The sequence below is a fragment of the Lactuca virosa genome, chromosome 3, assembly GCF_052849685.1.
Source record: "Lactuca virosa cultivar CGN04683 chromosome 3, Lactuca_virosa_CGN04683_v6, whole genome shotgun sequence".
Lineage (NCBI taxonomy): Eukaryota > Viridiplantae > Streptophyta > Magnoliopsida > Asterales > Asteraceae > Lactuca > Lactuca virosa.
Genome location: NC_136428.1, coordinates 354,837,715 through 354,865,601, shown reverse-complemented (window position 1 = coordinate 354,865,601; position 27,887 = coordinate 354,837,715). Strand labels below are relative to the sequence as shown.

The 27,887-nt window shown below is 37.5% G+C and overlaps 3 long non-coding RNA genes across 4 annotated transcripts; 1 reads left to right on the top strand and 2 right to left on the bottom strand.

Moving 5' to 3' along the window:
* Positions 1-224: 224 nt before the first annotated feature.
* On the top strand, positions 225-3,508 carry LOC145163131 (uncharacterized). The gene is made up of 3 exons (XR_013739593.1): positions 225-543; positions 2,007-2,072; positions 3,299-3,508. It is a non-coding gene; the product is annotated as an uncharacterized LOC145163131 (long non-coding RNA).
* Positions 3,509-5,009: 1,501 nt separating this feature from the next.
* On the bottom strand, positions 5,010-7,480 carry LOC145163130 (uncharacterized). 2 transcript variants are annotated; one of them, XR_013739591.1, is made up of 3 exons: positions 7,223-7,480; positions 6,316-6,390; positions 5,010-5,244 (listed from the first exon to the last, which is right to left on the bottom strand). It is a non-coding gene; the product is annotated as an uncharacterized LOC145163130 (long non-coding RNA). The 2 variants fall into 2 exon arrangements; XR_013739592.1 differs by lacking the exon at positions 5,010-5,244 and adding an exon at positions 5,755-6,047.
* A 2,602-nt stretch (positions 7,481-10,082) lies between these two features.
* On the bottom strand, positions 10,083-10,840 carry LOC145163129 (uncharacterized). Its single transcript, XR_013739590.1, has 3 exons — positions 10,691-10,840; positions 10,444-10,602; positions 10,083-10,324 (listed from the first exon to the last, which is right to left on the bottom strand). It is a non-coding gene; the product is annotated as an uncharacterized LOC145163129 (long non-coding RNA).
* Between the last annotated feature and the right edge of the window lie 17,047 nt (positions 10,841-27,887).

Genomic DNA, 27,887 nt, shown 5'->3' with positions numbered 1-27,887 from the left:
TATATGGTAAAAATAATTCCAAAGAGTTATTTCAAATTATTAAAAGGTTTATATGAAGGTTGAGGGGCTAAAGGGTATTAAAAGAAACTTGGAATGTCAAGATTACTAGGGTTTGGATAGAAGAGTAACAAGGCTATGAGTTGAGGGATTTATTTCGGAAAAATCGTGTATAACTCCTCCAGAATGAGGTTCGACATGATTTTATTGTCACTCGTCCAGTCGTCCGTTTCAATTGCTTGGGTTATTGTCTAATCCCTCGACAACGATCTGTAAGTATTTGTTGGGCTGCTTTAATCGATCAAACAAAAAAAAGAACGAACCCAATTGATTTGGGTTGTGAAGTGCGATGATCGGCAAGGGAGAAGATCGAGGCAGAGGCAAGCGTGAGAAAGAGAGCAACGATCGGTCAGTAGAGAAAGAAAAGATGAAGGCAACGTCGATTAGGAAGCAAGGGAAACAAATGTGATTGTGAGGCAAGAGAGGGAAGGAGCGATAGTTTTGGTTTAGGGTAATCATTGATGTCGAAATTAATCTTCATTCATGGTAAGTTTCTCCATTTTCTTCTTCCTCATGTGATTTAGATTCAATTGTTAGTGTTTTGGAAAGAAACACGAGTTGTACTGCTTCCCGATAGTTAAATTAACCTCTCACTTTCACTTCAATTCTTTTGGCTCCATGTGTAGCCAAATATTACTCATATTAGATGTGTTCTTGGATGTTTCTTGCTGCCAAAATTCTTCCAAAACATTCCCTTGTATGTTGTTGATGGTGTCTAAGAATTGGTTAGAACTTTTTATCAATTGTCTTCTCTTTGGTGTTTTGATCACATCTTCTTTCTCCTTACAATTTTTGATTGTTCATATGTTTAATTCTGGTTCTATTGTGTGTATTTTGATGGTTTATTGCGGTCAAAACTTGGTTATGAGCACCCTCAATAATTCTTAGTTCATGTTCATATATTACTCCATGTTTTGGAGACCTCGTTTTCTTTATTGATTACTAATTTGAATCTTGGTGTGAGGATGAAATTGTTGTTAATGTTTCTTGACATGTTTCTATTGTTAAGAACTCAATTCTATCTTATTAGTTGATTTTGGTCATGGCTTAATGGGTTAAGTTGTCAATTAACCCTTAAAACGCATTGTTGGGAAATTCAGAAAATTACCAATTTGTCCCTGTTTTGAAAAAAATCTAGAAAAAACATCAAAAGTCGTATTAGTGATCCGTAAATTCTCGAAGTTTGCATTTTGAGTCTAATTTGTTCATGATTTTTCCCAAGAACTGATATTGTCCCTAATCAAGGTGAAAATCGTCTTTTTCACTGACTGGTCATAAATTAGCTGCATTGATATCCTATTTTGTAAAATGCATATAAAATTGTAGAAAAATCGTATGGAGATGTGCAAGTAATCCCTGAAAATATACAATTCCAAACTACTAGAATATACAAAAATATTGTATATTTTGCAAGCCTTGGTGATGTTAAAATGGCTTTGAACAGGTGACTGTTACGAGTCAAAATCTGGAACTTTGTTCTAAACGTTCGTCTATATGTTTAGGCATTCCACTCTCAACATTTTTGTGTCATCTGTTTGATATTCTCATAAAGTACACAACTGATTGTCTTAATTCTATCATTCAATCCTTTTGTATGTAAAATTGAGTAACTTTAATCTTGTACCTAAAGTCTTAAAGCATATGGTGATTTTTGGTGAATGTTGGAATTCTGCACAACAACTTTACCCCATTTTGCGAGAGCTATAGCTGCTAATCTGGATAGAATTGGATTATGCTCGTCTATCATGAAGTTCTAGGAAATCGAGTCTAGTTTCCAGAAAGTCTGATGTCATCCCAATTAGAGCTGAACAGTGGTCATGGCTTGAATTATAAAATATATATATATATATATATATATATATATATATATATATATAAAATTTAAAGTATGTTGAGCTAAACTTGTAGACTTTGAATGCACTTAATAACTTGATGATATATGTGTTTAGGGGAGGTCTTGACAACTTCAAGGGAGATTAAAACTTGGAGTTAACAAAGGATTTGTCAAGGCCAAGGTGAGTTAGTAGTTTTACTCACTAACTGTGCATAAGTCACAAATACATTTCACACACGGATCATTGATTCACTTTATGTCTAAATTAGTCAATGTTTTGTGTATGAGTATGATATGTACAATTAATATGCTTGCTTGCTAGTTGCCATGCTTAGGGTCAAATGATATTTGACTCCATTGTGATGATTATGTTGTTTATTGTATGCTAGCATAAATTTGATTGAAATGGCGATAGCTTGTTATGCTTTGGTGAATTATTGATGCATTTGGTGAATATTATGATATTGATTGATTGTCAAAGTTTCATACTTTATATGATGAATGGTTGAATTTTGTGGGGTGTTGCGTAGTCGGTTGGGTAGTTTATGATACTTGCCTCAAACCCTATCTGGATACCTTTGGTGACATATTAGGTTGAAAGAGGACCTATACAAAAGAGCTTAAGCCATTTTGGTGTTAGTCGCCCGGTCTGTCTAGAATATCCCATGACACATGGTACACTTACACTGTCACTACAATGTTTGTGGACTGGAGTGGTATGGTCCTACCGAGGAGGACTAGTACAAACATCACGTTGGATTAGGAGGTGTTATGGATGTACGACACCGTTGGTACCAATCATGAACGACACTGCAGAACACTTGTGTTTTGCATAGTCAGAGTAGTGAAAGGGGTGTCTGGGGTTGGTGTTTCGGGTGGAAGTCATGAGCCACTTAGAGCATTCAACAATGCGGGCACATGAGTAGTGAATTGGGTAGTTCCCTTGGGGTAGGATGTACGTAGGGTCTCATGCCTATCATAGGACGCTTTTGGTGATATGTGATGCTTTTGGTGATATGTGATGCTTTTGGTGACATTCCTTTGGTGACATTCCTTTGGTGTTATTCTTTTGGTGACATACTTTTGGTGATATGCTTTTAGTGACATACCTTTGGTGGTATGTTTTTGGTGATGTGCTTTTGGTGATATGCTTTGATGATATATATTTCCTTTGGTGATATATGTTTCTTTTGGTGATAAGTGTTGTGTTCGTGAAATGTTATTCTTTTGGTGATATGTGATGAATTTCCTGTTATATTTGAGTATGTGTTGCTTAATGTTATGATCTCATAAACTGAATTGTTGACCCGTTTGGGAAATTGTACGTTTTCCCACGACTATATACAACTTTTATTAACTCACTTGTGACACTTGTTTCTTTTACTTTGTGTCTTGTGATCGGTACAGGTAGCTTAGGAGCTTGGATTGTTGAAAGGGTTGCTAATGGGTAGTAGATTTTACTATTGATACCAATCTTGGACATGTTTTTTTTATTATTTACTTTAAAGTACTTTTGCTTCCGCTACATTTTAATTGGTTGAAATAATGTTTGAATTTTGAAGTAACGTTGTGGTTTGAAAATGTTTTAAATTAATTAAATAAAGTCTTCCGTTGCGATTTTCCGTTAAAAGGTGTTTAAAGTATAAAACAAATTGAGGTGAAAATCACGACATTACACTTAGGGCTATAATGGTGCTTAAATAGTGCACAAACCCTAAATATTAGGGTTTTGGTCTGAACCACGTACCGGAGTACACGCAACGTACGGGTGCTGTCACAGTACGTCCAACGTACCAACGTGTACGCCCAACGTACTCGAGCAACACCTAAAAGTCATGGAATTTGACATTTGGGACCCTTATTGCAATAATTCACAACTCAAGGGTCCAAAATCAAACTTGCAAAAGTAGATGTTATATATACACACACACACACACACACACACTAGCCGTTTACCCGCGCTAAGCGGCAGATGTGAATTGTTTATTCGGAAATTAGTTTTTAGAGGCGATTAAGACTTTTGCGCATATAGTTTAGTACTGCTAGACAATTATCAATAAGAGTCGAGGTATTTGGTTTTTGGGTAATTCGGTTCATGTGCAATTAATTCTCATACATATTGCAATATTGAAATGACGACTAAGACTGATCTCACACTCATATGCGATCTGCAGGAAGTGTATGTGATAGAGGAAGGGCAATAATGGTTCGGTACTTCGGCAACGATGATAACAGTGGATGGTGGTGATCGAGATGGCAAGTATGGCTTACGAGTTTGGTGTTTAGATGTTGGCGGTTTCGGGTTAGAGAGGTGGCAGTGGATAGTTGAAGGCGGTGAGAACGACGGTTAAGGGTTATATGGATAATGTGATTGTGGAAAGGATGACAATGAGAACGGAAAAGATAAAATGAGAGAAATGAGAGGTCGTTGACTACCAATGGTTGTGGTGGTTCTTGCAGAGCAGGAGTGGATGTGAGCAACGGAAGAGGACCTAGGATTTCAAAACTAAATCCTGCTGATTAGATGCTAGTTATCTAGGGAAGGGCCACCAATTATGGAATTTCAAAATTCGAATTCCACATTTCAAGGCCGACATTTTGAAGACCGGATTGAACTGAGTCTCCCCGTTTTTCGCAAAAATTTGGGGAATACGAAATTCACTATGATTAAATGGTTGTATCCACAGATCTAAATATAAAATTTGTTTAATAACAATATAAATAATAAAAAAATAAAAATATATAATTAAGGGTAATATAGTCATTTTAAGTCAATGTGAGACTAAAATCAAAAGAAATCCAAATTTAGGGCCTTCAAAGATGAGAAAAATAGTTAGGAACCAAGCAGATAAATTACCATAACCACAAGGACCATCCACGTAATTTACTCAAAAACATTAAAAGGAGAATTAGATGCATACATTGTCAAGAAAACAAAGTCATTAATAAATCTATAAGAATGTCTACCAAAAACAGAAACATGGAGTAAAAATATAACCCTTTTGAAAACCCCAACTCATTAAACCATTCTGGTTCTTTCAAAAAGTAGCTCAAAATTATGGCTCTGAAAATATCACGACCAAATTTGTAATTTACTATATTATTAATAAACATTGAATGCAATAAAAAAGCAAAGTTAGTTTATTAACATACAAAAACGTAATTTAAAACCATTATATCAATTTATTTTACAGTGAGACGCTCTAAAATTGACCTTTTAGGTTATGTTAATTCCAAAAGTTAAACAATCTCTTGTGTGTGCGTAGATCATATCAACAACAACAAAACATAGGGTTTCATGAGTTTCATTTTCCTTGGTGCTCGTTCTAAGAGTTCTAAGAGTTGTTCAACCCCTGCAATGACAAAAATATATGTGATTACTTTAATACATAAAAGTGAAAATGATATGCAATCACTGTGACTGTATAGGATCCCTTTGTTGCAATATTAGATCCCAAGCATCCATTAGAGATGTGGAATCAAGTCTTACAAGCTTTGCTACCAGTACCACACTATTCCAATTGATATACAAATTAAAAAAAATAAAGATTCAAATCAAATAAGCAACTGACCTATCTATGCAACATTAAACAGATTTCATTGAAAAACCTATATCCATTAGCCATGGATGAAGTTAACAAAATTTCACATCCGGTGTCCTGCAAATATTATAATCATCTAATTTTTATATTTTTTGTCATCTGCTACATCAATTTTGAAAGATTTTCCTATCATTGCTTTGGACAGGTGTTTAGAGTTTTTGTGTACATACAAAAAGACATTCAAAAACTATTGTTTTAACCATTAGTTAGTCTATTTCTTCTTAACCAATTAAGTTTCATCAAGTCTATAGAACCATATATTTATTTTTGACTTGCCAACCAGTAATGATAAAAGATCATGGATAAAATGCTCCCATTAAACAAATTCAAACTTTTCTCATATCATCTTAATCAATTAAAAACATTTGAAACAATCTCTAAAAACAACCATAAATAGTGCAAAAATATACACATGAATCTATAGCATACACAGACAGATATAAAGAAGGAACCAAAGTGGCAGTGGTGATGGAATCTTCCTATTTTTCTACAGTAGTTGGGCGAGTAGTACGGATACTCCCTTGAAGTAAAACCCCTTTCTATGCAATCGTGTTCTATAAAAAAGGTTGATGTCAGGGCCAATTTAGAAATAACTAACATTATTAAAACAAACCGGAGTTTATTTATATTGTTACTGCAGTACATGGTATTGTGGTGCACACCCACACATACACATTGTGATTCAATATAAGGCATTGGTTCATCACAACCCCATGACTTCCATTCCGCCAAGAATGATTAAAAAATAGTTCTAGAAACCCAAATCGCAAAATCAAAGAAGGATATAAATTAAAAATAACAAAAAAATGATGAAAGACAAACCTTAACCACCATAGATACCACCTTTCTTTTGTGTCATGATATGGAGAATTTGAGATATGCATGTATCGTATCAAGCTGAGACCAAAAAATAATATATATGATGAGATGAAATATAAAGGGGATTTAAATGGGTTTAAATCCAATTTTGATATATACTTTTTTGAAATCATGTACATATAGAAATAGACAGGAAAGAGAAATTAAAGGGGATAAACCAAGATTGGGAGAGCATTAGCAATCTCACAAGGCATTTAAAAAACATACCAAAGCAACCTTAACCTGACACACAAAAATGGTCTAACTACTTATAACAGAGATGTTGTTGATCCGAGTTGATATGAGTATGCCTGACGTCCGTATCACGAATAATTTATATGAGAATAACAAACAACTAAATATATGAAAAATAGGTAAAGTACACCCACTAAAAAGAAATTTGAAATTGATGTCAAGTATTAAAAAGGCTTGAGTAAGATTTCTCCAGTGGATACTCTTTGTTAGCATGTATCTTTACTTCTTCCTAACATTCTTACATCCACTTGCAAGACAATAGTTTGAAACACTGAGATAATATTTGAAGTCGAGAACCCAAAAAAATCCAAGTTGAACAAAAAAAATACATGAGAAATCAGTTCAAACAAAAACAAATACCTTATCCACAATAGGCATTTCATCGAACACACCCTTAATGTATAACTACTTATAAGAAACTATAGAGAAATTGTTACCAATCACCTTACCAGCTGAAAATCTAACAACGAAAATTTCATTTTGAATATTGAACATTATCAAAAGAGTAAAATATTTCTACCCAGGTCATAGGCACCTCACTGAAGCTCTTGAATTTCCTGCTTTTTATAAGAATCGAACATTCAACCACGCCAAAATAGAAAACATAAAACTCTACCTATAATCTTTCTTTGGAGCGGCTTCTTTTTTCCACGATCAGACACCATCAAAAACCTAAAAAAAACACAAAACAAAACAAAATTCAAAACAAAGTGAGATGTCTACATGAGGGCAGAGATCCATGGCTGTATTTGATCTCTAATGCGCGAGGATGCATGTGAGGGTGATGGTTGATGGCGGTGTAGGTGGTAACCGATGATGGTGGTCGCGAGAATTACATATCCCACTTTCAATACACACATCATTTCAGAGTGAAAGAGAGATTGAACAACAATTTACAAAATAAAACCATAAGCTTGAATATATATATATATATATATATATATATATATATATATATATATATATATATATATATATATATATATATATATATATATATATAGGGATGGGCAACGGGCCGAACCCGAACCGGACCGGCCTGAAGACCGAAAACCCAAAGACCGAAAATCGTGAATTACCTTACCCAAAAACCGGACCGTTTTTAGGTGTAGCGGGTCCGGGTTCGGTCCGGTCCGGTTCCGGGTACTAAACCGGGTTTCGGGTTTTGGACCGAATTAGACTTTTGTAGTGTTGTTTACGGTTTCGGTCCAATCTTGTTCTTGATACCAAACTGGGTTTCGTATGTTTGTTGTTTACGGTTTCAGGTTTTGTTTGTCATGTTACTCTCTAGCATACTATTTCAAATTATAAACTTATTACGTAACATCATCATTCGTATCTTTGTTGTTTGTACAATTCGACTGAAAAAATACATAAAAGAAAATGAATATAATGGTACACTGCGGGACTCTAATTAGAACACGTGCAAATGAGGTGTATGCAAACAAATACAAACGTTATTAAAAAACTACACTATTTTTATAAAAAAACTGCACTATTTTTATGTAAAAAAATCTGCACTTAACATCACTATTTTTATAAAAAAAAAACTATCAGATTTTTATAAAACAAAACTGCACTATTTTTATAAAAAAAATTGCACTTAACAACATTATTTTTATTAAAAAATACTGCATTATTTTTTTTAGAACTGCACTACTTTTATTAAAAAAATTTGTACTAGGAAATAACTTTTGGTTTTTTAAGAAAAAAATCAAACCATAATGCGATCAAGAGAAGAAGCCGAAACCAAAAAAAATTGACAATATAATGTGATCCACAGGAGAGACCGAATCAATTCAATCGGACAACATTTTTTTTTATTTTGGTAATTTTTGCTTACTGTTTGTCGATAAAAAAAAAAGAAAATAACTTTTGGTTTTCCGATCCGGTTCGGGTTAAATCCTTTAATTCGGGTACGGTCCGGTCCAAACCCGAAACCCAATTATTGATAAAAACCAAACCCGAAAACCGACCCATTAATATGATAATCCGGTTCGGTCCGGGTCCGGTCCCGGTTTTTTTCCGGTCCGGTTCGGTCCCACAGGTCGTATGCTCATCCCATATATATATATATATATATATATATATATATATATATATATATATATATATATATATATATTTGCCGTTATACCAAAATATATTAAAAACACTATTTAAGCGTTGTTTTTTAATAATAGTATTAGTAATTCAGTAAGCAAAAATAAAAATCAGGAGTTCAATTTCCAAGTTAAAAATAAGCATACTAAGTCTGTGGAGACTGGTCACCACCAACCCACCGAAAAAGTGGTGTCACCTCTGCGCCACGTCACCTTCACCACCAAACCAACCACTAGACTTAGGAAATGGTCACCACTCCACAATTATCTTTTTTTTTAATTTTTTATGATTAAATTAGATAAAAACATAATTTAAAACAAAATAAATTACTTTATATTAATTAAAACCACATTACATAATTTAAAACATTATTTAAAACATAGAAGATTAAACCTAAATTACTAAAAAAATATAAAAACACATAGAAAATGAAAAACTAAACTACTAAACAAAACATAAAAAATAACTTAGAAAATTAAACCTAAATTACTAAAAAAACATAGAATATAATCTACTTGCGATATTGGTCGAGAACTTCTTGTTGAATTTTCAAAACTATATGTCCGACTTGTTTGCCTTCCTAATCTATATGTCCGACTTGTTTGCCTTCCTAATGACGCGTGGAAGTGGTCTAAAACACGATTCCAAAAGCTTTGACCCGATTGCGCGTTACCGACATCCCCTCTTGTGATTTGAAAATCCAAGCTTTAGCTAAAGTTGCCTCCACCTCCTCGGCCCATTGCGTATTTTTCTTTTTTGTTGGATCTTTTGATTTTTTTGCCTTCTACGACTTGGTTGTGTTTCTTGAACCCGTCCGTCGTCGTCATTGTCGAGGTTTACGGGTTGAGATTTAGATAATGGAACTTGAGATGGTTGTGAAGTTTATTGACGTTGGGAAGTTTGGGGTTGAAATTGCGGAGAAGGTTGTTGTTGAAAGGCTTGAAATTGGGGTTGAACGAATTATGGTGGTTGTTGTTGTTGGTAATAGTTTCGGTGGTATGAAAGATTGGTAAATAGAGGTTCTTGTTGAATGGGGAATGATAACAATTGCATGTAGCCGATATTCGCTAACGGATCATTTGGAGTGTTTTGGGTGTTCGGGGTGGGTGGGGTATTTTGGTTTGGATCCATGAGGAAAGAATTTTTTTTGGTGAATATGTGTTTGTGTTGAAAATATGTTGTGTGTTTGAAATGAAAAAAGAGATTGATATATATATATATATATATATATATATATATATATATATATATATATATATATATATATATATATATATATATATATATATATATAGAGAGAGAGAGAGAGAGAGAGAGAGAGAGAATGTTTGGTAATTAATTAATAATTATTTATTTATTTTTTAAACGGTCAACAAATACAACGGTAAAAAATCGAATAACCAATCACGTCGCTCGTCCTCTCTCGTCTCCGTGAAGACGCAAAACCCAACCCACCGGAGTTGGGGGCGGTGTTCACGCGTCTTGGGGGCTGACACGTCAGCCTCCACGCGTCTTCCCGTCTCCCACTCTGGGTAGCCTAAGAATGTTCCTTCAAGGCTATGATATTTGTTGTCAGATAAAAAGCAATGAAGTACAAAAGTAGAACTTTGTGCATCTGTATTCAAAAACAATACAGGCTTAACTATTGAAAAAAAAAACAAATAATGCAACATTTGACTTAAACCTCGTAGTTTAATAAAATCTTAATAAAACACAAGAAAACGAAAAACATACCTCCTTTATGACATGGGGATCAGGTGAAACAATATGGGGCATAACCAGGGAACAATTATTCCAGCAACACCTAATATTAATCCACATGATGCACTAATTATCACCAGTGACTTTAACAACATTCATGCCTGGCTAAAGATCGTAAAATAACATCACCACCTGTAAAAAGCATAAAGATCGTAATTTGTTAAAACTAGACCTTAGTAAAGAGTAAAAGTTAAAGTTAAAGTCAAAGTCAAACACCAACCTGATGTGCAGCAACAATTTGTGTTCCCATTGATGTAGCAAAGTACACAAGTAAAGAATAGAATGTTCACGTTTGACATCATCATTATAATGACAGGAGCAACAACTTGGAATATTTGTAGAAGTTATGGACAACAATGGCATACCCATTAAACTCTTTCTCTTTGAGAGCTTCAATCATCATAAATCCTGCAACAACCTACAACATGTGTAAAGTGTGACAACTAAAATTACCCTTATGTGCATTCAAATCATGCGAAAACCAATAAAAATAACATGGTTTAATAAATGTATGAAATAACAACCTACTTTCATTTATATCTTTATTAATAACATGAAAACCAATAATAATATGCTAATAATTTAGTTGTATATGTACCTATGTAGGCAACCAATAATAATATGCTAATAATTTAGTTGCCTACATAGGTACATATACAACTAGAAAACCATGAAATAGAATCCAAAATCCAGGTTATGTAACAAAACAATGAAAGCTAGTCGAAAGTGGTACCCTTTTTTCCCTACATATTCTAATATTCTTTTGGGGATTTATGCAAACACTTTGTGTCCATATCCATGTTCCAGATAATCATATAAAAAGTATACACTAACAGTAGTCCACGTGATTAGAAATAAATGAATTACAATCCATGTACATAAAACTAATTTGACCATCTCTGTTGATGGATGAATCTAACTGACACTCAAAAATAGTTTTGATAAAGAAATTATGAAAAGATGAACCGATGAAAGAGATGGGAATAAAACCTCAAATTTTGGTGCAGTTGAAACAAGTCTGCCATCAAGTGATTATAGAAATCGAGTTGAAGGACATCATTCTTCAAATTACGTGCTTTATAAATGAAAAAAACCCTAATATCTGAGAAGATAAAGATGTAATACCACGAGAGAGAGAGAGAGAGAGAGAGAGAGATAATGAAGATTTAAAACAGGACTTGAAAGTCGTTAGGTCAACCCGTCTTTCTCCATCATCGACCCAATTTAGAGAGATGTGCTTGAAATCTCACAAAATGTCAGGTTAGAAAACCTTGGGTGACCTAATTCGATTGTGGACTTGATTTTTTGCCAATAGAATCGCACAACAGGGGTGTCAAATTGTATCTGGTGGAATATCTGCCATCTACCTTCATCTAATTCGATCTTCATCTCTGTAAGCGTAAGGAGCTATAAATAGCACCCGAGTGTCAGGTACGACTTTGTGAGAAAAAAAACGAAGGTAGGCGGGAGTTTTCTAATTTTGGGTTTTTCCTTTTCCCGCTCGGTAGGAGGCACATGACCTAAAAAAAATTATAAAACGAGGACATATTTTTGTACATGCAAAAATACGTGTCTTAAATTCTTTAAATTTTATAAGAGATGTCATTCTTTTATGATACCCATTTTTGCATGTCATATATCCAGTGCATGTCATGTTTCGCATGTCAGCAAACATAAAATGATCCTTCTTTGAATCCTTTTTGGTTAGAGACTTGTAATTTCAAATAAATGAAAGTACATTGCTCTTTCTTGGATATAATCCAATACTTAAATAAACTGAAGTGCATTGTTATAATCAAACAAACTAAAGTGTGTTGCTATTTCTTGCACTTAACCAAATATTTAAACGAATCATAACATAAAAAGAATACCTACTCATTAAGAAACCGTGTTGGAACAAAATTTAGTGAGTAGGAGCTTAATTTATAAAACCCATTTTTATTCCACTTTATTGAACAATAGTCAGTAGATATTGATTGTATTATATTTAATAACACTAGCACAAATTAAGTGGGAAAAAGTATAAAATATAATACAATAGAATCGAAAAAAATATAACGAAAAACTACAAGGCTAGCTGAATGAGAATAAGCCAAAGCTAAAAGTCAGTCCTTTCAAAACAATTAATAAAGGTATTTATGTCACCTATAATTAGGAAGGGGCATAAATATTCACCACATGTAAAGAAGCCAAGGGCATGAATGTCTGATTACAAAACCCTTCAAAAAAATAATAATAATGAAGAGCCAAGGGAATAATTGTCAAATTATCAAACTTTTCATTAGGCTGCCCATGCAACACCGATAGAAAACAGATTAACACTTTCAATTAACCTTTTGATTTTAAACCTTGCAAGAATATCACCACCTCAACAGTGCCTATGTATGGTAGATCCACCAGGCTAAAGTCCAAATAGATCCACAACCATTGGGTTCCTTAATGATAGGTAAATAACACTCGATACTTCTTCTTCAAACCCGCTTAACCTATTAAACTGAAATTATGAAAATGGTAAAAGTAGTAAATAAAATGCATTCTTACAAATAATCAAATAAATGAAAAACAAAAAAAATTATTGTGCAAAAAAAATCATGGGAATACACATAACAACACAAAAACATCATGTAAATTGTTCACATATTTCTTACAATCAACCACATATCATATCCTAGCATGATTATAACCAATGTGCAACTAGAACTTCCCTCCGAGTGGCTATTATCTAGAAATATAGATAATCCAATTACACTGTTATCATGACTATTCTGATCCATTTCGGTGTTGTCACTGCACCTTCACCAAGATAGTTGTAACACCCCATTTTTAGCGTTCCATAGGATTTAATATAAACCCATGTTTATAAAATTTGAAGTAGAAATATACTACTCTTTATCCCAAGTAATCATCATAGGCACGTAGGAAACGTCAATACGATTTCTGTAGATATATAGAACACATAAATTCGACTTCATATGAAGAAGTCATGCTTCTTCGAAATTACGTGATTAAACCGACGCAGCTCTGCGTATCGTAAAAAGTGATTTTTTTTAAAATCACTTTTTAGCCTAAGAGATCTAAATGAAAGTCATAGTAGTCGTTAAACCGAGAGCGTGCATATACAGAACATCCAAATATGACTTCATGATAGAAAGTTATGATTTTTTAAAGTTTTAGCGTACCAGCGCGCGACACATAAACTTAATTTAAGATCGGTCGATTGTCAGGAAAAACAATCTAAACGAGAGTTAAAGATCTCCTCCATACCTATCCGTAAATATAAAGACAATTGAGAACGAATATTGTATAAGGGAGTTGTGATTTTTTCACGGGCTTTAACAGTCTAAGCCTGTGAAAATATAACATAAAAAATAAAGTCAAAATTAGCCGACGAAGTCTAAACGAAAGTTGTAGATCTCGTCGATATGTAACATCTGAAAAATCCAGGTAATTTTCCTTTATTTTTATTATTAATTTTTGGCAAAGGACCCTGTCATACCCCCAAACCAGAACGGCGGAAACGTTCGGGGACGGATGACGTCATGCTCAGTATCATAACCATAGTGAAGAAAGTAACACACAACCATCATAGATATAATTTAAAAGATTACATTGTTCCAAAAATACATGTTCCAAAAATACATGTTTTCAATTAAATTACATATGATGATAAAATGTAGCAAAATAATCTACGCCTTAGCGTCTTGACTTTAGAAATCTTGCGGTTACCTGTATTACTGATTACCTGAGAATACAAGTTGTTTTGAAAATAGAGTATCAGCACAAAGCTGGTGAGTTCACAAGTATTTTATAAAAATAAATGTTGTTTCCTTAACGTTTGTTATAAGTTTGTTTCCAGAAAATCCAATATTTTCTAAAAGATTTGTTGTAAACTGAATTGAAACAAGGCCTAGTATGTGTAAGTAAATCGTCATACTTATGTGTGTGTTTTATATTTAAATAAAACTTCTTTGTATAAAGCCTTAGAATTTCCGTGAATTTTATGCTGTGTTAATATTCCATGCGAGATGTTATAATCATACTAAAGACTAGATGGCCTTGAATGCGACGTTCTTCAGGCGTCGGAAAGTTATGACACTTGTCACCACAGACCTGCCGGTCTAGCTGTTGCAAGCAGCTCAGGTGCGGGTTTGTCGGACCCAGTATAGATCTATACACAACTATCACGTTCTCATTCCAAGAGATTCTGATTATAACTAAAGGACTTTTCTGTGGTACTTGGAGTACCCCGAAGGAGAATGTCTCACAAATATTCATTAACGAGTTCACGTAGTGTGTAGTGAAAGTTCATTTTGTAAATCGATAATGTTATCCCAAGGCGAGAAGCTTGGTCTAATGAAGCCTTTGCTCAGTAGTTCGTTCAGTTGACTGGACAGTTCCTGCATCTCGGCTGGAGCTAGACGGTACGGCGATTTGGCTACGGGGGTAGCTCCGGGAATTAAGTCGATTGGGAATTCGACTTGTCGAGGAGGGGGCACTCCTGGAAGGTCTTCCGGGAATACATCGGGGAAATTGCAGACCTCCGGAATGTCCTTGATGTCTTTCATTCCTTGACCCTTATCTATGACGTGGGCTAGGAAGGCGTGGTACTCCTTGCGGAGATACTTTTGAGCCTTGATACAAGAGATGATCTGAAAGTTTGTGCTAGGCTTGTCGCCATAAACGACGAGAGCTTCGCCACTCAGCAGATTAAGGCGAATGGCCTTTTCGTGACATAGGATTTCCGCATGGTAAGGGAATAACCAATCCATGCCGATGATAACGTCAAAACTTTTTATGGTGACCGGCATAAGGTCGATTTGGAAAGAGTGGTTATTTAAGGTGAGGGTACACCCGGTGTAAATATTGTTAGTGTTCTCTGTTTTTACGTTAGCCATTTCTACGGTGAATGTGTCTTTTAGTGTTTGTGGTGTTTGATTAAGCAAGCGTTTAAATTGGTGGCTCACGAAGCTTTTCTCCGCGCCACTATCGAAAAGAATGCATGCGTAGGTATTGTTGAGGGGAAACGTACCGGTAACCACAGTTGGGTATGCGACGGCTTCCTCATGACCTATCGTCAGAACTCTGCCCACTTTGCCGGGGTTGGGGTTCCTTGCCTTCGGGCAGTTACGTTTGAGGTGTCCTGCTTCTCCACATCCATAGCAGGTTCGACTTGCTCCGACGTTGGCAGCTTGTGCGTTCGGTTGGGCTGGAGTTCTACAGAATCGGGCGGTGTGCCCCTTTTTGTTACAGTTGGTGCAATGCATTTCACGGCATGCACCGTTGTGGTGGTAGCTGCATTTGTTGCACTTAGGCAGGTTCCCGGCGTATTGCCTTATCGGAGTGGGGTTGGCAGTGGTTGTGGCGGCGTGCATTGCAACCACTTGTTGTTTCTTGGCAGGGTCTTGAGTAGACTGGTCCTTTTTCTTGTTCCAGAATTTTCTTTTGTTGTTTCCCCCTTTTGCTTGCTCGGAGGTGGTCGTTACAGTGCCATGGCTGGCGTTATGGTCGATGAGTTGCTGTGCCAGTTCCTTGGCACTGTCGAAGGTAATTGGCTTTGAGGCCAATACGTGTCCTTGAAGTTGTTGAGATAATCCCCACACGTATCTTTCCACCTTCTTGCTTTCAGTAGGAACCATCCCGGGACACAGCATGGCTAGATCGCTGAACCTCGAGGTGTACGACAGGATGTCAGAGCCTTTCATTTTAAGACCCCAAAATTCTTCCTCGAGCTTCTGTATCTCACCCCTGGGGCAGTACTCCTTCATTAACATGGTTTTCAGATCTTCCCATGTTATCGCATTAGCCACCGGAAGCGTCAGTGCCTTGATGTGGCCCTTCCACCAGGTGAGGGCTCTTTCGGAGAATGTGCATGAAGCAAATTTGACCTTGCTTGCTTTAGGGCATGCACATATTTCGAAGATGGTCTCGGTTTTCTCGAACCATTGTAGCAACGCTATGACACCTCCGCTTCCGTTGAAGGTTTTGGGCTTGGCGTTAGTAAAGTCTTTGTAGGTACACTCTCTCGAGCGTCCCTGGCCGTCCCCGTTATTAGAATTCGAGGCACCACTGCCTGCACCTCCCGAATTACTGGGGTTGATTTGGGCTATCACGGCTGCCACTGCGGCTGCTATCGCAGCCTGGAACATGGCTGGGTCGAACTGAGGAGGTGGTGGTGGGGGTGGTGCAGTCCCAGCTACTTCGCCACGTCTAGGATTTGTACGAGGTGACATTTTCTGCCATTTTACAAGAATGAAAAGACAATAAGTCTTTGATACAAGTCGAGTGTTAAACTAAACATTATTAGTTCTTTATATACATCATGATACCGACTTGTAAAAACGTTGTAAGAATTCATTCATATTAGAAGTCTATAAACAATGAAATATAGACTTTATGAATTTCGATAGTATTGATTCTCATGAAATGTCTGCGATAGTATCCATACCGGGTCCAACCAATAATCACTTGATGTATAATATTTACATGTAATTAAGATTAAATAAACTTTCAAATCTAATGGTTTTGCCCTGGGCCCACAACCAAACAAGGAACAGGATCCAAGGCGGAACCACCATTTCTATGTCGACATGGTCTCAATTATATATAACTTTGGTTTATACCTCAGGCGATCATAGGTTGAGCACCAGTAAATTTTTATCTGAAAATAGTTTATGTTATGAGTCTGATGTAGTGTTCTCAATAAAACAAATGGCGCGTCAATATCATTGATATAACTTGGTATACAGTACTTTGGAAAAATTTGACCCTACTAGGGGTCCATGCTACATCAATGTACAGAAAATTTGACCGCCTAACAGATCCCGGAAGTGTAAACACTTAAATCGCGAGATCGGACCTAGAATACTAGAAAATAATAGTAATATTTATCCGCAAACTAGATTAAACTGGAGCGGGCAGTGCAATACTACTTGCGGTGTTTGAAGTTCTGAGGAACACAAAGTGTAGACATGAAGTTCCTCATTTCAGCTCGGGATTCCGCCGCTTGGCGCTCTGCTTCAGCCAGACGTCCTTCAAAAGTGGCTCGGTGTTCTCGGAGTTCTTGCACTTCAGCTCGGGTCGCAGTCATCTCCCGTCGAAGAAGCTCGGTGCGGTCTCGAGTCCGATCGTGTTCATCATCCAGCCGGCGAATGCGAACGGAATTGACTTGGCTGGTGGCACCAACCTCCATGAGATGTCGGGTGTTAACTCTTGTTTGCTCTTCGTGGCGTGTGACACGGTGAACTATGACAGGGAGGGCTCGGTCGGCTGACCCTCCTCTGCTGAGATCGTAGAAACCTCGTTGCATGCCATAGGGAGGTCGTTGACCTTGCTCTCGGCTCCATCAATGTATAGTTTCGGCCCATTGGGGCGTCGGGCCCTGGTAGTGTTGTGGAGGAATGGGGGCAGGGTGTGGATTGTAAACTTCGGGTCCGGAGTTGGTTCCATCTGAGTCTTCTTCTTCTTCTTCTTCTTCACCGTCTACTGATTCTTCTTCTTCCATGGGCTCCTCATCTTCCATGGGTTCTTCTTCGGGATCTTCCTCTGGGTCTTCCACAATCCAACCGACATTCCCTTAGTTGGGAAAGTAGGGATCACCTGGTAAGTGGAATCCTGCCATCGTACCTGTACGAGAATGGGGATAAGGAGGAATGTCGCGAGAAAAACTTTGGGAACAAGAAGTTAGTTGTCGAAGTTGTGACTATGGCTTTTTGTGTTAAAATACTCCTATAGTATTTTTAAGTTTGATTCTTGAAATTTTTGGTAAGCTATAGACTTGTTGCTCACCATGATCCTTCTTCGGCATACATTGGTCCTACCTTGGCTGAATATAGTTGATCAGGCTATATTCATCCAAGATCTGACTACATACCCCGAAGCTGAATCATGGTGTTCAACTGGTCTTGATACTTTTATGTTATTGCCAATATGATACTGAATTAGTATGTGCGATTGTGCGAATACTTTTATAAAAATATAAAATTTTATTTTAAAGCATTTTTGAAAAGTTACGTCAGAGAAATTTGGTCCCGTTGTATTTATAGTTTGTATATCTTACGTGGTTCGATATACTTAGTTCACTATAAACAAAGCTCTGATACCAATCTGTCACACCCCCAAACCAGAACGGCGGAAACGTTCGGGGACGGATGACGTCATGCTCAGTATCATAACCATAGTGAAGAAAGTAACACACAACCATCATAGATATAATTTAAAAGATTACATTGTTCCCAAAATACATGTTCCAAAAATACATGTTTTCAATTAAATTACATATGATGATAAAATGTAGCAAAATAATCTACGCCTTAGCGTCTTGACTTCAGAAATCTTGCGGTTACCTGTATTACTGATTACCTGAGAATACAAGTTGTTTTGAAAAGAGAGTATCAGCATAAAGCTGGTGAGTTCACAAGTATTTTATAAAAATAAATGTTGTTTCCTTAACGTTTGTTATAAGTTTGTTTCCAGAAAATCCAATATTTTCTAAAAGATTTGTTGTAAACTGAATTGAAACAAGGCCTAGTATGTGTAAGTAAATCGTCATACTTATGTGTGTGTTTTATATTTAAATAAAACTCCTTTGTATAAAGACTTAGAATTTCCGTGAATTTTATGCTGTGTTAATATTCCATGCGAGATGTTATAATCATACTAAAAACTAGATGGCCTTGAATGCGACGTTCTTCAGGCGTCAGAAAGTTATGACACTTGTCACCACAGACCTGCCGGTCTAGCTGTTGCAAGCAGCTCAGGTGCGGGTTTGTCGGACCCAGTATAGATCTATACATAACTATCACGTTCTCATTCCAAGAGATTCTGATTATAACTAAAGGACTTTTCTGTGGTACTTGGAGTACCCCGAAGGAGAATTTCTCACAAATATTCATTAACAAGTTCACGTAGTGTGCAGTGAAAGTTCATTTTGTAAATCGATAATGTTATTGTTTTCTTTGTTAGATGAAGTGTTCAAAACTATACCTATTATAGTTTATCAAAAGTGTTGTATGATGGTATTAAAACCTGGTTACGCATGTATATGTATTTCAAATAAAGGGCATTGGAAATACTAAGTGTAAATCTTACACACCTTGCTCAACATGTTACAAGGTGTGAATAACTCTTAAATATGTATTTGACAGTTTTACCCTTAACTGTCACTGTTTTTGAGTATTTATAGAAAAATCATCGTAAGTCGAAAACTGAATCCGCAAACTCTGAGTATTTGGAAAAAGTGTCTACTGTGTTCATAAATTTTCCCATAATTTTTGGTGGTCTCAAACTAGTGTGAAAATGTTCATTTTCACAACCTGGTCTGATTTCGTTGCTGCAGTGATAGGCAGTTTTGTAAAAATCACCATAAATTGTAGGAAAATCGTATGGAGATGTGAAAGTAGTCATTTTAAAGGTACAAACCTGAACTACTTGCATATTATACAGTTTTGAAAAATATTAAGTTTACGTTGGGTAAAACTGTCCGTGAACAGGTCACAACTTTTCTGTTGTAAGCTGTCAAGTTAAGTTTTGAATATGTTTTGGTGTTTTAACTTGTATTCCCCCCCTCCCCTGAAAACTGAAGAAAACTAGAAAATATAGGGGTATGAACTCACCTTTAGTGATTATTGGAAGAGTGGAAGGTCGAAGACGGGGAGTATCAAGTTAAGAACACTTGATGAACACGTGAGAGTTTTGATGATCCTAAGAACGATTTTTGATGTTAAAATATGAGTCAATGATCCAAGAGTGTTATGAAATTATGGAATGACAATTGATTTTAAATGGAATACTTACCAAAAAGTGCAGTAGCAACTCAAGAACACTTGCACAAGGGGGGGTGGAAAGTAGAGAGAAAGAAGCTTTCTTGAGGTGATATGAGAAATGTGTGTATGTTTGAAATGAGCAAGTAGCTCAAGAAATCCTCCAGGGATTTCCTTATATGAAAGGTTGCTGGAGCAACTTGTGAGTTTGAAGTGATGTGTGCATTGGTTTGTGTGATGTGGATAAGGTGGCAAGTGGGAGGGTGACACATGGAAGGTAAGTGGGCACACTTGACCCACTTGTGGGGTAAATATCCTCTTAATATAAAATAATAATTTTTAATAAATAAATCCTTGAGAAATAAATAAAATATGAGTTTTGGGGGTTAAAAATGGTAAAAATATGAATTTGGTAAAAAAAAAACGTCAAAAACGGGTTTAGGAGGCGAAAGTAGTCAAAAATCAGCTTTAGGAACCGAACCTGCGAGGTTCGGCTCTAAGGAGCTAGGAACCGAGAGGGAACCGAGAGTAGGAGGGAAGATCCGAAGGTCCGAAGGGGGAGGCCGAAGGTCCGAGGTCTCGCATGGGGGGCCGAGGTTCGGTCCTCGCTGCTGGCTTCGGTCCGAGATGGCCTCTGACACGTTCGGTTCTGACACTTTCGGCTCCTAAGAGGACTTTCGGTTCCTAAGAGGAGTTTCGGTTCCTAAGAGGAGTTTCTTTTCCTAAGAGGAGTTTCGGCTCTATATGGCTTTTTTTCGAGAAATCTTTCCGTTTTGCGTGATTTTTGACCAAGTTAAGGGTCGGGATGACCCGGTTGACCATAAAAAGTTTGAGAGAGATTTTGGGAAAGATTTGGGAGAGATTTCACATACTGGGAGAGATTTCACATACTTGGAGAGATTTGGGAGAGATTTTCACATACTTGGAGAGATTTGGGAGAGATTTCACATACTTGGAGAGATTTGGGAGAGATCTCACATACTTGGAGAGATTTCACATACTTGGAGAGTTTTGGGAGAGATTTCACATACTTGGAGAGATTTGGGAGAGATCTCACATACTTGGAGAGATTTCACATACTTGGAGAGTTTTGGGAGAGATTTCACATACTTGGAGAGATTTGGGAGAGTTCTCACATACTTGGAGAGATTTCACATACTTGGAGAGTTTTGGGAGAGATTTCACATACTTGGAGAGATTTGGGAGAGATTTAACCTTAGCCATTATTACCGTATAATCTCGTAATGCAAGGTTCGTGAACCCCGTTATGCTTCGTTAATGACCGTTTTAAGTCCCCGAAAGGGTCCTTAGCTGTGTTTTGATGCGTTCAACTCCCTTTTTATGGTTTTTACATTGTTAACACTTAGATTCTTCAAGACACTTGAATTTTTGACATACAAATGCACATTTTTACAAGGAATAACTTCTAACATACAAGTACTAGTTAAGTTTGACCGGTTTGACTTGTTGACTTTGACTTTGACTTTGACTTGAATTTGACGGTTGTCACAGACCCTCCCCTCATACGCTGGGCGTACGCGCATGTACGATTAGCGTACTAGGGCGCACATCATCGAGCATCGGAGCCTCGTACGCTCGGCGTACGAGGAGGTTGGCAGGGCGTACGTGACCTGGATGAGAAACCCTAAATTTGTGTTCTTGTGTCCTATTTAAACCCTCTTATAACCTTTCAACCTCCTTTATATCAGCCTCCATTGTCTCTCAACATCCCTAGAAACCCTAATTGCCACTGGAAATGAGTTTGAGCTTGGAGTGTCAAAAGGAAGCCATTTTTTGGTGTGTTTGCAAAGAGAAGAGTTTGTGGTGCAATCCTTGGACATGGTAAAGCTACTAGATCCAACATCCCCTTCATATTAGGAAGCTTTTGGTGGTATAAATTTAATACCTTGCTCATCTATTGTTTAGATCTCCTCTTGAGCTTGTTTCAGTCTATTTGGTCCCTTTTGGAAGGTCTTGATGAGTCAATAACATTTGAGACGCCAAAGCTTGTAGATCTAGATGTTTAGTGGCCTCTTTCAGCTTAAAGGAGCAAACTTTATGGTGTTTGTGACCTCCATGCAAGCATTAAGTCATTTATTAAGCTCTTTTGGGATTTTGGGCTTCATTAAGCCATGTATACACATAAAGTTGGCAATTTTATGTGATTATCTACTTCATGGAGGTCAGATCTGGGTATTAGAGCAAGTGTCTTAACCAAATAAGAGCTTAATGCAAAGTTGGCAAGTCAGAGGAGTACACTGGGCGTACAAGCTTGTAGGCGCAGTGTATAGGCCCTTAAGCATGTACTCTTAGTGTACAAGCTGAGTATGCCCCACATACTCAGCAGTGGGCTGTGGTATTTGGGGCTTTGATGGTAGGCCCCTTTTTTGGACTCTAGGAGTGTTGGGCTGTATCGTGGGACTTGGCATGATTAGGCTAGGTGGACTGGTCTCCTTTGTGAGCTTATAATGTCATGGGTTCGGCCTCTTAGGCCCTAGGCCCATTATTATAAATGGGCGAAATATAGTTGGGCCCACTAGAAAGGAAAATGCTTTTGGGCTCTATTTGAGGAGTCTGGACTTAGAGATTTTGGGCCCTTGTTGGGTTTGTATCATAATCTTAATTAGGGTATTTTGTGTATTTATACAGTGTGAGATTTTTAGATTGGTAGATGAGTAGTTATTATTTTTAGCAGACCGAGGTGAGTCTCTTCTTGGTATTACGGGTCGGAGGCACCAAGGCCGACCCATTATCTGTTTATGCCATATGTTAGTTGTAGTGTGTTATATGTGTGATCGGGTTGAAACCGTAACATCTATTCCATGTATCATTTAAATTATCTAAGTTTTTAGGGTTTTGTGCTTGGACTCGGTGAGTTGGGGAGCTCAAACTCGTCGACGAGTCGGAGGACCCGACTCGACGAGTAGGCACTGTAAAGAGAAACCCTAATATTCAGGGGTTTGTACCTTATTTAAAGAACTTATGGCTCATTTGCAGCCTCTTCTATCGTCCCTACAGCCAGAGAAACCCTAGTTTGAGCCTTGCACCTTCTTGAGTGAGAGAAAGAGAGAGCTTTTGAGAGTGATTTTGGTGTGGTTGTGAAGGATTTTGGAGCTTGAAGAAGAATGAGCAAGGAGAGAAGCAGTAGATCCGAAATCTACTCTGTATTGGCAACCATCTTGAGGTATAAATTCACTATCATGATCTTTAGTTGCTTAGATCCCTTTTCTTTGAAGTAAATGATCACTTTTGGTGCCAAAAAGGATGCCATATTCGGATTTGGACTTATCACAAGGATATGGTTCTAGATCTGGACATCTCTAGGTCCTTAATGCCATAAAGTTGCTCACTTTATCCAACTTAGGCCCTTTCCATGCACTAAAACCTTGTAGGAAGCTTAGTTTTTGATGTTTTAGCCTTGTGAGGCCTTGCATGCACGTAAAGTTTGCAACTTTACGTGGTAACTTCATTAGGGGAGGTTGGATCCGAAGCTTGAGACCTTAGATCCCACTGGAAAAGACTGAACACAAAAGTACTGAAGGAACTCGTCGAGTCCCTTAGTCGACTCGACGAGTCGGGTAGGGTTTACCCGTTTTCAAGATTCTGAATAAGTGCAGTGAAGGATTAGAGTTTTGGTCTGCATGAACTTTTGGTCTTCTGGACATTTGATGAACTTGACGAGTCACTTAGGTGACTCCGCAAGTTGACTCGGGATTCAGTGGAATGGACTCGGGAGGAACTCGACGAGTTTCTGGATGTACTCGACGAGTTGAGGTCAACATGGACTATTGACCTTGACTGTTGACCTTGACTTTGACCAGGGTTGACTTTGAGGATGATTATGGTATTTTGGGATTGTGACAAGTTAATCACATAATGTACGTAGGCGGTTGAGTTGGAGCAGTGCATGGGATATATCTGATCTTAGCTTTTCAGTTCAGCATTCGAAAGGTGAGTCTCCTCACCATACCAATGGGTCTAAGGCGCCAAGGCAGGCCCATTATTCGTTATGTGACATGCTAGTTGGTTATGAGATATGTGACATGCTAGTTGTGATTGTAGTACTTGCATGAAAGACCTCGGGGGGTCCCCGAGGCACTTGGGTGTAAGTGTTGGGTTTTAATCACTATAACACTCCTATGGTGCACATGCAACCCTAGATGCTTTGGATCTATGTTTTCTCTAATTATACATGCATTTTCAATTTTCCAAAGCATACACCCTAACTAGCATACGATGGAGGATATACAATGAAAAACTCATAGTTAGATGAATACCTCTTGATGTAGTTCTAGTTATTGGCCTTTGAAAGCTTTAACACCTCAAGTGTGATGCCTCTAATGTGTCACAAACACCAAATGCAAGAGGAGGCTTGAGAGAATAAGCTAGTGACCACAAAATCAATATCACTCTCTTAGAATGATTGGGGCAACCGATTTTGGCTCTAGGGGGTTCCTTTTATAGTGTAACAAATGCTAGGGTTACATCTTTGCAAACCCTAATGCACCATGACCTTTCATATTACTTAGGCTCCATGGGTTAAACCTCCATGGACTATCCATGGACTATCACATTGGTTTAGCCCAACCTAATTAACCATGGATCATTGGCCCACACTATAAGAATCACTGATTTTCCTTAATTAATCCCCGTATATTTAATTAGTCTCTTTTGATCACTGAATTAGTTCCAAATTAATTCTTGATCAATACTAATTAAATAATATGATTTCTCAATTAATATATTATACCTATAATATATTAATTAATCACAAATAGCCTTATTCTCAAAGTCCATCCTATCAAATTGCACTGGTGAAGGCAACCCAAAAGGACCATGCTACAATTGGGTCAAGTACATCCCAGTTATAGTTATGGGCTTAGACACTAAATCCACCAGTCTCCCACTTGGATAAGTCTAATAACTATAACTGCCAATGCAACTTCAGGATCAGTCTTAGCAATCGTAGCTTTCAAAAGCCGCTGTCGACTCTGACCTAGTCAGTGACGCGTCCTTTAGATAAGGGATCATATATTCCTCTGTTCTCAAGATATCATGCGGACAAATACATGGAACATAGTCATACTTATTGTCCTGCAGTTTGTTTCCCGATTTCCGATTTGTCTGACATAGAACATAACTGAACACATCAATTTAGTTCTGACTGGGCCAGACACATAAGGCAAAACAAAATCATCGAGGGGCCCAAGATATCGCTTTTAATCCTCTTAGGATAAAAGGAACAGATAAAATTCGACATTATATGCTTGTACTAGCTACTCATTAAATCATGCACAACGATACGTTTTATAACATCAAGTTACTGATGCATTTTCGTATCATCAATGCACAACCAAGTCGTAGTCAACAACTCATATATCTTAGTTTGAAGACTATATGATATTATCGTCTCACAATCACTCATGATAAATTCCATGAAGTGATTGAGGTGAGCGTGGGTTTAATCCAATACTCAAATCTTATTTCAGGAGCACTCATGAATGTTGTAGCATACTCTTGCTATGTCTAACTCCTTAGACAATCTACAAGCCAGATTCATGACGGTCTAACCTCATAACCTACTTCCAAAGTATGATCGAATGTGGATAGTTTGAATAATCTTATTATTCTGGAAGTCAAAACATGCAAAGGTGAAACAATAGTAAATAATTGACACAAGACAGTAACTTTACTTATAAATAAAATTCCTTTTATTAAATCATCAAATGTCAATTACAATTTAGCTATTACAAGTTTCAAAATATTTATCTAATCACTAAAACTAATATCGTCCATTAGCCTGATGCCCCTTGCATGCCACAAGTGCTTAACCCTACTCAGTTCCTTCGTGAGGGGATCAGCTGGGTTGTCCTATGGCGATATCCTCTTCACCACGAGGTGTCCTTCGCTCACGGCTATGTACGCTGATTCACACGTTGAATCAGCTATAGTCTCCTTCTTGGAACTTTTCCATGTTACTGCTCCTCCATTCAGGGTAAACACCCAGCCCGACTGAGAGCGCAAATTATCTCTGTCGGTCTGAAAACCGGCGTCGCAATACCATGTCACTCTTAAGTCATCACACCCACCGAGGGTAAGGACCTAGACCTTAGTCCTCCGCAGGTACTTAAGATTGTTCTTTACTGCAGTCCAGTGAGCTCTACCAGGATTCCCTTGATATCTGCTGACCATGCTCAAAGAAAAGGCCACATCAGGGCGGATACAAGTCATAGCATACATGATCGAGCCAACTGCGGAAGCATATGGTACTCGACTCATTTCCGCTATCTCAGCCTCTATACTCAAACTCTGAGTCTTACTCAGTTTGGTATTGCTTTGGATAGGTAAGTCACCTTTCTTGGATTTCTCCATGCTGAAACGCTTCAACACTTTGTCCAAGTAGGCACTTTGACCAAGTCTTATTAGTATTTTACTCATGCCTCTCATTATCCTTATCCCTAGGATATATGCAGCTTATCCAAGGTCCTTCATAGCGAAACACTTCCCAAGTCAGGACTTCACTTCCTGCAAGGTTGGGATGTCGTTTCCTATGAGCAGTATGTCATCGACATACAATACGAGAAAGCTAACTATACTCCCACTAGCTTTGACATATACGCAGGACTCATCCTCACTTCTCGAAAATCCAAACTCTTTGACTTTCTCATCAAAACAAAGATTCCATCTGCGGGATGCTTGTTTCAATCCATAAATGGATTTCTCAAGCTTACACACTCTATTAGGGTACTTTGCATTGACAAAACCCTCTGGATGAGACATGTAAACATATTCAACCAACTTTCCATTAGGAAAGCGGTTTTGACATCCATTTGTCATATTTCATAGTCATGAAATACAACTATGGCTAGCATAACCCTTATAGATTTAATCTTTGCTACTGGTGAGAATGTCTCATCATAGTCAACTCCCTAAGTTTGAGTAAAGCCCTTCGCAACCAGTCGTGCCTTATATGTGTGTACTTTTCCATCCATGTCGGTCTTCTTCTTGAATATCCATCTTCACCCGACTGTCTTTCGACCCGGTACATTGTCAACCAAGTTCCAAACTTGATTGTCATACATGGACTAAATCTCGCTGTCCATTGCCTCTTTCCATTTAGCAGACTCGGGACCTGTCATGGCTTCCTTGTAGTTGTTAGGTTCATCCAAATTTATCAATGTGAAATCACTGATAAATGTATCACCCTCAGATGTTATATGAAAACCATACAACACAGGTGGAACACTAACTCTACTGGAACGTCTCAGAGGTACGAACTGGTCAATCGGTTCAACAGGAGTTTCCTCCTCAGGTTGATCGCTAGTGTTTGAGGTTCCTTCATCACTTAACTCTTGAAGCTCTTCAAGGTCAATTTGCCTCCCACTGTCCTCCTGGCATATGAGTTCTCTCTCTCTCTCTCTCTCTCTCTCTCTCTCTCTCTCTCTCGAAAGACTCCTCTCCTCGCAACGAAGACAACATTGTCACTCGATCTATAAAAGAGATATCCAAAGGACTTCTGTGGGTAGCCGATGAAAATACATTGCTCAATACAAGGTTCGAGCTTATCGTGAGTCTCGCGTCTCACAAAAGCCTCGCAACCCCAAACATTTATGTGATCCAATGAGGGAACCTTCCATGTCCACATCTCGTGAGGCATTT